We start from the raw sequence: 9,389 nt of genomic DNA on the forward strand, positions 1-9,389 counted from the left end.
AGGTTGTGGGCGTGACACTGGCTTTTGGGACAAGGCTAGTCATCCCTTCCCTCTGCTACGACCAAGCCCTTGGGGGTCCTGGAACTGCCATGGACAAGTGCTGGGGGTGGATCCCTAGGGCATCTGATACCCACCCCCACTGCTTGCAACTCTGTATGTGTGTGTGTGCGTGTGTGAGACAGTTGGGCAAATGTCACACCGCGCCCATGCCCGTCTCTCTAGCCCACAGTGGCCAGTGCTGTACGGCTGCCTGCTTGTGGTCTGGTTGCGACTGTATTGAGCCCGTGGTTACTCTCTCTCCCAGGCTAGTGCCTCCTGTGGCAGGCCAAGGTCTTGATCCTGGCCCCACCCTCAGGTTCCATGGCACGGAACGTGTCAGAGCATGCCACCTAGTCCAGAGGTGTTGCCAGGACCAGAGAGGGCAAGGGAGGGACCCAGGGCCCTCCGATGACCCTGGCCAAGTCCCCGTTGGGCTCAGGCCAGGGCTAGGGGTGGGAGTGAGAAGAGCCTGTCCTTCTGGGCAAGAGGCAGCACGTGGAGCTTCCCCCCCAGGCTGGGTGCCCCCATGGCTCTCTCTTACAACAATGGAGGATGAATAAGTCACAGGCGGCTCTGGCTTTGCGAAGTATTCCTCTGTCCTTGGCCTCCAGGGTAATGAACTCACACCAGCACAGCGGAGCTTCCTCATCAGCCTGTGAGTATCCAGTCCCCAGCTCTTCTGTCAACCTGCCCACCTGGACCAGGCTTCCTGGGGGCGGGGAGTGGCTGCTGGGTTGCTGAACGGAGCCCAGGCTGGGTGGGGTTTGGGTTCCAGCACCTGGCTTCTCAGCCTGGAGACAACTGTTGCTCATGGATATTGCCGCAAGCTAGTGGGTTGCAGGTGAGATGCTTAGAAGGACTTCCAGAGGAAGAGGCTGAGATTGAGGAGTCTTCAGCCTCTGGGGCTGGCAGCAACTTTGGACATCATTCTCCTCTTGTGGCTGGGGGCCCGGGGTCCAGTGTGGGGGAATTGCTGGCTCTAAACCTCACGGCTTGCTCGTGGCAGACAGGGGAGCCCGAGTTTAGTGCCTTTTGCATTAATTAGGCTTCTGGCCTCCCTGCTGCCTTGCCCCAAGCCCAGGATTGTCTCCAGTGGGGCGCTGACAGAGAGTGATCTCAGAGAGGCAGCGGTGAGTGGTGGCGTGAAGCGAGATCTTAATTCCCTGCCCAGGAATTGAACCTGGGTAGCCTGGATAAAACTAGGAATCCTAGCCACCACACCCCCTGACTCTTGCCCTCAGTGAAAAATGCATTTCTCACGGAGGCAAAACTGTAAAAACAGGTACAAAGTTTATTATTAATGAGACATAGCGCAACAACAAGTGGGAGAGCACACAGAGAAACAGTTTGTTAAGATGGAAGCAAGGCAGAGATGCCCACCCGGAGAGAAAGGGTGTGGCCATTCTTCCTAATGAGGAGGAGTGCAGTAAAGAGGCAGTTAAATCATTTATACAGGGCAGTTCTTCCGGGTCTTTGTGTACCATTGGCCAATTATCTGGTTTCTTTTTCCACACTTGACCTGCCTTAGGACCCTCCCCAACGTGTGTGCGCAACTTTTTTTCCAAGATGGGTTACAGCCCAGAGGCCTACGGGATGGCCTTAGCATCACATATTATGGGGTGGTGCCCCCTCCTTTCTGACCCCCCAAGGAGCCTTTCTGTGCATGTGCAATACTTCCCTAGCCCCAGGGGTGGGAAATGTATGACCTCTTGATCTTTTAACAGGGTTTAGTCCCACTCTGTTCCTGCCATAAAAATGTCCAATGTCTGGTTATTTACCCTATTTCCGTTGCTGGTTTTAATATTGAGGTGTAGATCTCGAAATACAGACAGGAGTCCGGTCATAAATACGTAGTCCTGGAGCCCGTTTGTCTCTTGCTTCAGGAAATGTAAACGGGGGGCTGAATGAGTGTCCCGCCTGGAGCCCATCTTCTTCTCACCCTAGGAGGTGTGAACAGGAGGCCAGTTGTAAATGCTTAGCCTGGAGCCCATCTATCTCCTGCCTCAATAGCAGAGACACCCCTCCATGGAGGGTGGGTACTGGGGGACCTAGTTCACCCTGCCCAGGCCGCCCAGCCCTAGGGTGCCTGGGAAGGGAGTCTGGCCTAGGGGGTGAGGACCGTGGGGCGCAGGGAGGCACAGGCCCCTCCAGGCCTGGTTTCAGCCACTCAGCATTTACCACTCACCTCCCAGCTTCTACGGCACCATCCCTGTCCTCCGGAGCACCCAGGCTGGCGGGGCCTGGGTGGGCTGGGTAGCTCAGAGGCCCAGAACTAGGGCAGAGGGGGCCCAGGGGCCCAGGGGATCCAGAGGTCAGGCCCAGGACGGAAAATGCAACTGATGCCTTCTTTCAGCCTGGCCGAGGGCCCACGCCAGCCCGGAGCTGTTGGCTGTTTGGGGATCCCCTCCCCGGCCAGAGCCAGAGATGGGCAATGGAGTCTGGAGGCAGAGCCTTGAAATGGAGTTCAGTGTAGGCAGTGAACCCCCAGCCTCAGACAGAGTAGCATCCCCGCCAGCCCCTCTAAAGGCACACTGCACCTCGTCCTGTCTGAACTGTGCCCTCTAGAAACGAACCTCGGGAACAAATGCACAGCTGACCACAGCTGACCACACAGGCCCCTCCTCTAGGAATCCTTTCCTGGTCCTCATTCTTTCCCTTCCCCACTCCCAGTCCCTGCCTGGGGACTGGCCCAGATGTCTCCTCTGGGCTCCCAACACACCTCTTGCATTAAAATGGCTCATGTGTCTGTGTCATCCAAGCAGCCCTCTCCCAGCATCTAGCACGGTGCCTGGCATAGAGCAGCTGCTCCAAAAATCAGCCGCTGAGTCTATGGGTGGCCAGAAAACCACGGTATCGTTCTCATACCGGTTTGCTGTGTGACCTTGGGCAGATCACTTTGCCTCTCTGTTTAGGGTCGGACAGAGCTACTATTTTCTAAACTTTTTTGAAATGCATTTTAATATCAGGACAAAATATATACAATATTTGTATCTACAAAACCTAAAATTGAGACAAAATTTCATGAACTGACACAAAATCTTGTGAACTGATGCTTTCTCTTACTATATGTGTTACACTCCAATATTTTGTGTTCTCTTTCCTATTTTTCCCCCCCTAAAAGAAAAGCCTGGTTGAAAACCATAAACTGAGTCTCCCACTCATGGGTGGTAATGTACAGCTGGAAAATACTCCCTGATGGTCCCAGGCTTCTCTGTTGCTTGGTGCTCCCCCAAAGCCTTCCTAATGCCCCAACAAAGACATGGCTTGTACCATCCAAGACCCGGGGGCAGCAGCACGTTTATGCCACTGATGTTCCCTTTCCTCAGGCTTGTCCTGGACTGAGACATCCCATCTAGCCTGAGGGCTGCAACTGTGTTCTTCATTCTCAGGAATGAGGCTTGAGGGACCAGGGCGTAGTCCCCAACTGTCTGGGGGAGATTTCAGCCAAGCTGTGCCGGAGTGCCTCAGTTCACAATAAAGGAACCTCTGCCAGGCTCCCAGAGCAGGTGGGGAATTAAATCCTACCCTAAACCCCATGCTCCTGCCCTCAGGTTTTCCTCTGAGGAACGAGCCCTTCGCGTCTCTCAGTATGCTGGTTTGTGTAGGAGTTCTCCCAGCACACACAAAATACCTCCTGATCCAGGCCGGGCCCATCAGCATTTTCTTCTTCCTGGTCATTATGATTGGTTCAGGGTGAGCACGTGGCCTGGTGGGACCCATGAGGCTCAGTTATGGGGCTTCTGCTGGGACTTGTGGGACGGAGAAGCTCTTGCCTCCACTGGGGTCTCGAATAAACTGGGACTTCTAGGATCTGGAGCCAGATACCAGCTCCACTTTGCCACCCTGGGAGGTACCTGATGTGGAGAGAAAGTCTGAGCCCTAGGGATGACATCTGGGTGTCCCATAGTCAGTCCTAGTCCTGGATGGCCCAGTGGCGTTAGCCAGTACAAGTCACAATACACTTTGAGGACAAGGGTTTAAGCAGTAGTGTGTTAGTAAATGTTTACCAACATGCATTCTGGAGGAAAGTCCTGATGTGTAGTGTTTGCCGATTCCCACAGTGTAAATACTCCTACTGTGGCTGATTCAAGCTACCATCTGGATGACGTCGAACATGGAGTTGGGAAGAGACGCACACAATTGGCTCTCGCAAGTCCCTGCAGACCAGCTTCTGCGCAAGGCTGGGTGTAAGCCATGCTGGCCAGGTTTTCTGACCAGAAAAATCGGACCTGGATACCCAGTCTTGCTATTCTGGGAGGGAACTCCTTCTCAGTTATGCTTGGGCTCCCCATAAAGGTCACGCAAGTATCTGGTGTCTCCGTTCATTGTAACATGGGGGCATTTGTGGTTTCTTTGGACTGCGCTCTGCTGCTTGGGGCTCTGGGGGAGACGGAGAGCCCCTCGCAGCCCCTCTACAGCCTGACCAGAGGCTCTGCCTCCCCTCCCCAAGCCCCACCAGATACTAGCTCGTCTCTGAGCTCAGGCTCTGACCAAAGGCAAGAAAAGCCCCTTCAAGCAGCTTCTCTGGTCTCTGCCTCCACTACCTGGGACCCGGCTGCCCATATTTTGTTTTGGTTTGTTACGGGGAGGGGGCATTGGGAGGCAAGAATGAGCAGGAGGAATGCAGAACAATACCTTAAGCAATTGTCCTGCCACCGGGGGCAAAAGCAGCACCTCTCTCCCCGGGCTGTTGTGAGGATTAAATGAGATCATGCCTGCAGAGTACTCGGGCGGGAGCCTCACACGTGTGCTGTGTTCCGTTCCTGCCGGCAACTATCATGTCTGTGCTGCTGTCCTGTCCGCACCCCCTTGCTCCCCCCCACCAAGGAAAAAACCCTACCTGCTCCTCCTGAAGCTTCCCCATCTCACTGAATGGCAGCTCCACCCTTCCGGTCAGACCCCATCCTGGGAGCTGTCCTCGACTCCTCTCTCACAGCCCACACCCAATCCATCAACTGGCCACCAGCTCCACCTCCCGATGTGAGCTGGGTCTCACCACCTCCACGGCTTCTCCCTCTGGTCTGGCTGCTCCCTATCTCTCTGGACAGACTGCAACAGCCTGGCCTCACCGCTCCCGCCCTTACGCCACACTCAACACAGCAGCTGGGCCATCTTGTTAACCCCAAGTCGGATCACGGCTCTCCTTTGCTCTAAGCCCTGCGATGCCTCCCATCAGAGTCCGAGTCCTCCTGACGGCCCACAGGACCCCACAAGATCTGCTCCACCCTCAGCCCTGTGCTTCCTCTCCTGCCTCTCCCACCTCGTTCACTCTGGTCCAGCTACACCCCACCTCTGCGTCTTTGAAGGTGCTGCTCTCTCTGGAACCTTCCACCCCAGCGTTCCCCCCACTTGGTGCCTTCAAGTCATCTTCTCAGGAGGGCCTCTCTGCATCCCTGGTCACTCCATCTCCATCCCCACCTTGCCTGATTTGCTTCCCCCGGAGCTGATCACCGTCTCTTTCCCTCTATGTTTGACATATCATGTCCACCTCTCCCGCATTGCTCCAGGAGGGCAGGGCGACCAAGTCACCCACCTCGCTGAGGTGACACGTTCCTGGCTGTCCCGGCGCTCGACCAGAGCCTGGCACAGAGGAGGTGTTCCGTGCACGTGTGTTTGACTGGCTGAGCGCACGGCTCTCTCGCGATAGATCTATGGCAGTTGCTCCCAAGGGCGTTAATGTTTGGAGCAGGTCCACCGTGTGCCGGGTGCTCTGTGTGGTGTGTGTGGGTCCTGAGAAGTGGGGAGGAAAGCACAGCCCCTGCCCTTCAGGAACTGCACTCTGCCTGGTGTGTGTCACACCCGTGAGCCGTGGATGACCTGGCAGGTCATGTGCTGGGGGAGTGGTACCCACACCAGGGCTCACAGAGGATGCAGGATCCTGTGGGAGGTGTGGGCCCCCAGGCCCAGCTGACTGTGCTTTTTACACCTTCCTCAAATTCAGATCCATTTCCTTATCCCTGTCCACGTCTTTATTATCTCCCATCTGGAATATTCCAGCATCCTCCCAGCCACCAGGCAGCTCCCCTTAAAGCAGTTATTCTCACAGCTGCCAGAGTCCCTGTTAGAAAAGACAAAGCTAAACGTGCTGCTCTCCTGGTTAGGGCATCTCCATCGCCCACATCAGAGCCTCGAACTGGCGGCCCGTGGGTCGAACACAGGCTGCAGCCATGATTTGTCAGGACCTTCTTGGCACTGGCCTGCCCAGTATTTCTGAGAAATTTAAGTGCGTAATCTTTTACAATCAGGGGACTTGACACATGAATCTGGAGTTCTGGCTTTACTTGAAAAAACAAAACCGGATGTGGCCCCATTGAGCCCAAATCTCTGCAGGCAACAGTGCAAAGGGGCTGAGTGGGGGAGGCTCCCATGAGAGCCCTAGTGCTCTCTAGTTGGCCACCGTCCTCACCACTCCCTATTGCCCCTCAGTACCTCTGGGCTTTCTCTGTTCTCTCACACACGCCCTGCTTCCCTCAGTTAGGTCTCACGTTTGACTTTGGCGTTTGGGTTTGTGATCCTTGGTTCAGAGAATGGTTTCAACTCCAAGTACACCAGGTCTTCTGTGATGGGCCCTTCCTCACAGCTCAGCCCCATCACCTGCTCCTGCTGGGTTTCTCCTTGGCTCCAATAATAAGGAGCTGCTCATAGTTTCCTACAATCACAATGACCTTATACTTCTCTGGGCCTTTGCCGTCTCCCTTTCTTAGTTCCCGCTCATTTCCCCCCCACCCCACTCACCTTTTAAAGCTCAGCCGTAGTGGTTGCCTGGTGTGTGAGGCTTACATTAGAGCAAGAAAAGCCTTTAGAACAGGGCCTGGCACAAGAGGATGTAGCTCTTCTGTGTGCCCAGGGAAGTGCTAAGTGCTTGCACTGGGTCCTTTAAGCCTTGCACCTGTTTGCTAAGTTCCATCATTAGCATCTCTTCTGAGTTGCATGAGGTCACACATCTAGTGAGCGGCAAAACTGGGATCTGAACCCATTGCAGAGTGGGGACCCTCTCCCGGACTGTGGAGGGGCCCAGCAGGCGGGCTTCTTTCCATAGCTCCCCTGTGGTCCACAGTTTGGTTTCCAAGCCTGACACCACTGCATAGTTGCCAAGATGGCTTCCAGAAGCTCTAGGGGCCTGTGTGCTTCCGAGTTCATTTATGCAGGAAAGAAAGTGAGAAAGAGTAGCCAGTGTCCTAAGCTGCATTCCAATTGGACTGGACAGATGCAGGTCACGTGACTAGCCCTGAGCCAATCACTGCAGAAGACACACAATTGGCTCAGCCCAGGTCATGTGGTCCAGCTCAGGGGTAGCATGTGCCTCCCCAGAGCCCAGGATCCCCCCAAAGAGATCAGAGGCTCTTGGGAAGAGGGCAAGGGGAGGGCACAAGTTAAGGGGAAGAACCAGTGTTCCCCATGGATGCCCGAGGGTCACTCCCAAGGATCTCTCCTCTCTGGGCCTTTCCTTGTGTGGGGAGGGGGGTAGGGGGTGGAGCGTGCTAAAGGGAGGGGCCCAGAATCTGAGGGAAAAGGCCTTTCAGGCAACCTGTGTTGTCTCGACATCCATTAACCCTGCATCCTTCCCTGTCAGCCTCTGCCCACCTGCCCAGACGGGAGGCCGCCCGAGGTCCCACCTCCCATGGCTTATCTAGCATTCTTGGGCCTGAGCTGGGGGCGGAGGGCAGGTCTGAGTACTTGGAGGTAAGAAAGCTTGAGGGAGACACACAGGCGTCTGAGGAGGCACGTGTCTCCCGTGGTGGATTCTTTCCCTTCCTGGAACCTCATCCCCCTGGGGGGCAGGGCGCCTTCATTCATGAAAACGCCCTTCTTAAAACAACAGGGCAGTGGCTTGACCCACAGTCTGAGCATCTCACAGACACCTGTTTTCGTCAGAACTGAAGCAAGCCTCCCTGCAAGTGCTGGGGAGCATCTGCTCCCTCTGGAGCCTCCCGCACCCACCCACCCTCAGAGCCACTCAGCTTTTCCAAGAACTTCACTCCTACTCTGGGCTCCTGAGGTCTCTGTCAGCCGGACCTCCTCATACTCCACCCTCGGCCAGGTCTCTGAGGCTTCTGCGCCTTTGCATAGGGTGCTGCCCTTTGCCAGGAGTAGCCTGGCACCCGCCCTCCCCACCTTGGCCCTCATGGCCGCCAGGGCCCATAGGATCCTGCGCTGTCACGGTTGCCCAGTTCTATCTCCCATCAGAGAAGACAACTCGAGGCCAGGACTTGGCTCCCATGTCTCAAAACCACCAACCCTTCACGTGGAGCATGGGACACAGTGGATGTTTCAGGAAGGTTAGTCGAAAACATGAACGAATGCACGCAGTATGGCACAGTGATGGTTCAGTCTATTCAAAAGCCCTCTGGGTGACCCTCAGGAGAAAGGGGATTTGCTGGTTCCGTGGCAGCAACACGGAGCTCCCGCTTTGGCACTTGCTGCCTTCGGAAGTTACCAATGAGAGCAAATCCACATGTTCGTGGGCTTTGAGCGAGCACAAAGCCGGGTGGCTGGATGGTCCCTCTGACCAACTTTTCCTGTGCGGGCTGTGCGGACAGAGCACAAATTCTGAGTCTCTGCTGGTCTGTAGTGTGTGCGTGTGTGTGTGTGTGAGTGTGTTTGGATGTGTGGGTGAGTGTGTGTAGTTTAACCTGATTCTACTTCCCACCCCACCCCGTCGTAGCCCTGATTCCATCCTGGATTCAAAATAGAAATGAACAGGGATGATAGGGTTGAAGGTACTCATTTTCACCCACATTCATATGGAAACGTTAAAATCTGGACAAAATCCTAGAGCAACAAACAGGCTTCACATTGTTTTTGAAAAATAAATATTACACAGGACCCATACATGCACCCACATAACTTACTTACAAGGTTTCATAGAAATTTATTCTTCACTGCTTGCCATACCCGCTGATATATTCTACTTTGTGTGTGTGTGTGTGTGTGTGTGTGTGTGTGTGTGTGTGTAGTAATTCTGGTCACAGCCCATGAAATTGATTTCACTACTCAACAACGGGTCCCCAGCTTGCGGTGTGAAATTCCTCATCTTAGGGCACTTCCCTCTGCTCTAGGGTCTGGTAAAAGTGGACACGAGAAGCCAGCTGTCTGTGTGGTTGGTGGAGAGAGGAGGGCAGAGAACACAGCACCACGGCCCTTGGAGGATGGGGTGATGACACAGGACGCGGCTCCTGAGAGGAGACCACCAGCTCTTATAAAGCCGTCAGCAAATGAAGAAGCCAGTGGTCATGGGCTGCCTCAAGTGAGGTGGAGACTGCCATACAGCTGCCAGCCTGGAGGTCATAGAAGTGTAGGCAATTTCCCCTCCCTCCCTCCCTCCCTTCCTTTCCTTCAGCCTCCCTCCC

At 54.9% G+C, this 9,389-nt stretch overlaps 1 long non-coding RNA gene across 1 annotated transcript; it reads left to right on the forward strand.

The window, feature by feature from the left end:
- The first annotated feature begins 1,454 nt into the window (after positions 1-1,454).
- Positions 1,455-9,167, forward strand: LOC113630877 (uncharacterized). Its single transcript, XR_003437125.1, has 3 exons — positions 1,455-1,808; positions 2,534-2,538; positions 9,157-9,167. It is a non-coding gene; the product is annotated as an uncharacterized LOC113630877 (long non-coding RNA).
- The last annotated feature ends 222 nt before the right edge of the window (positions 9,168-9,389 follow it).

The sequence above is a fragment of the Aethalodelphis obliquidens genome, unplaced genomic scaffold (assembly GCF_003676395.1).
Source record: "Aethalodelphis obliquidens isolate GAN/ISIS:26980383/991018 unplaced genomic scaffold, ASM367639v1 scaffold31, whole genome shotgun sequence".
In the NCBI taxonomy this organism is placed as follows: Eukaryota; Metazoa; Chordata; class Mammalia; order Artiodactyla; family Delphinidae; genus Aethalodelphis; species Aethalodelphis obliquidens.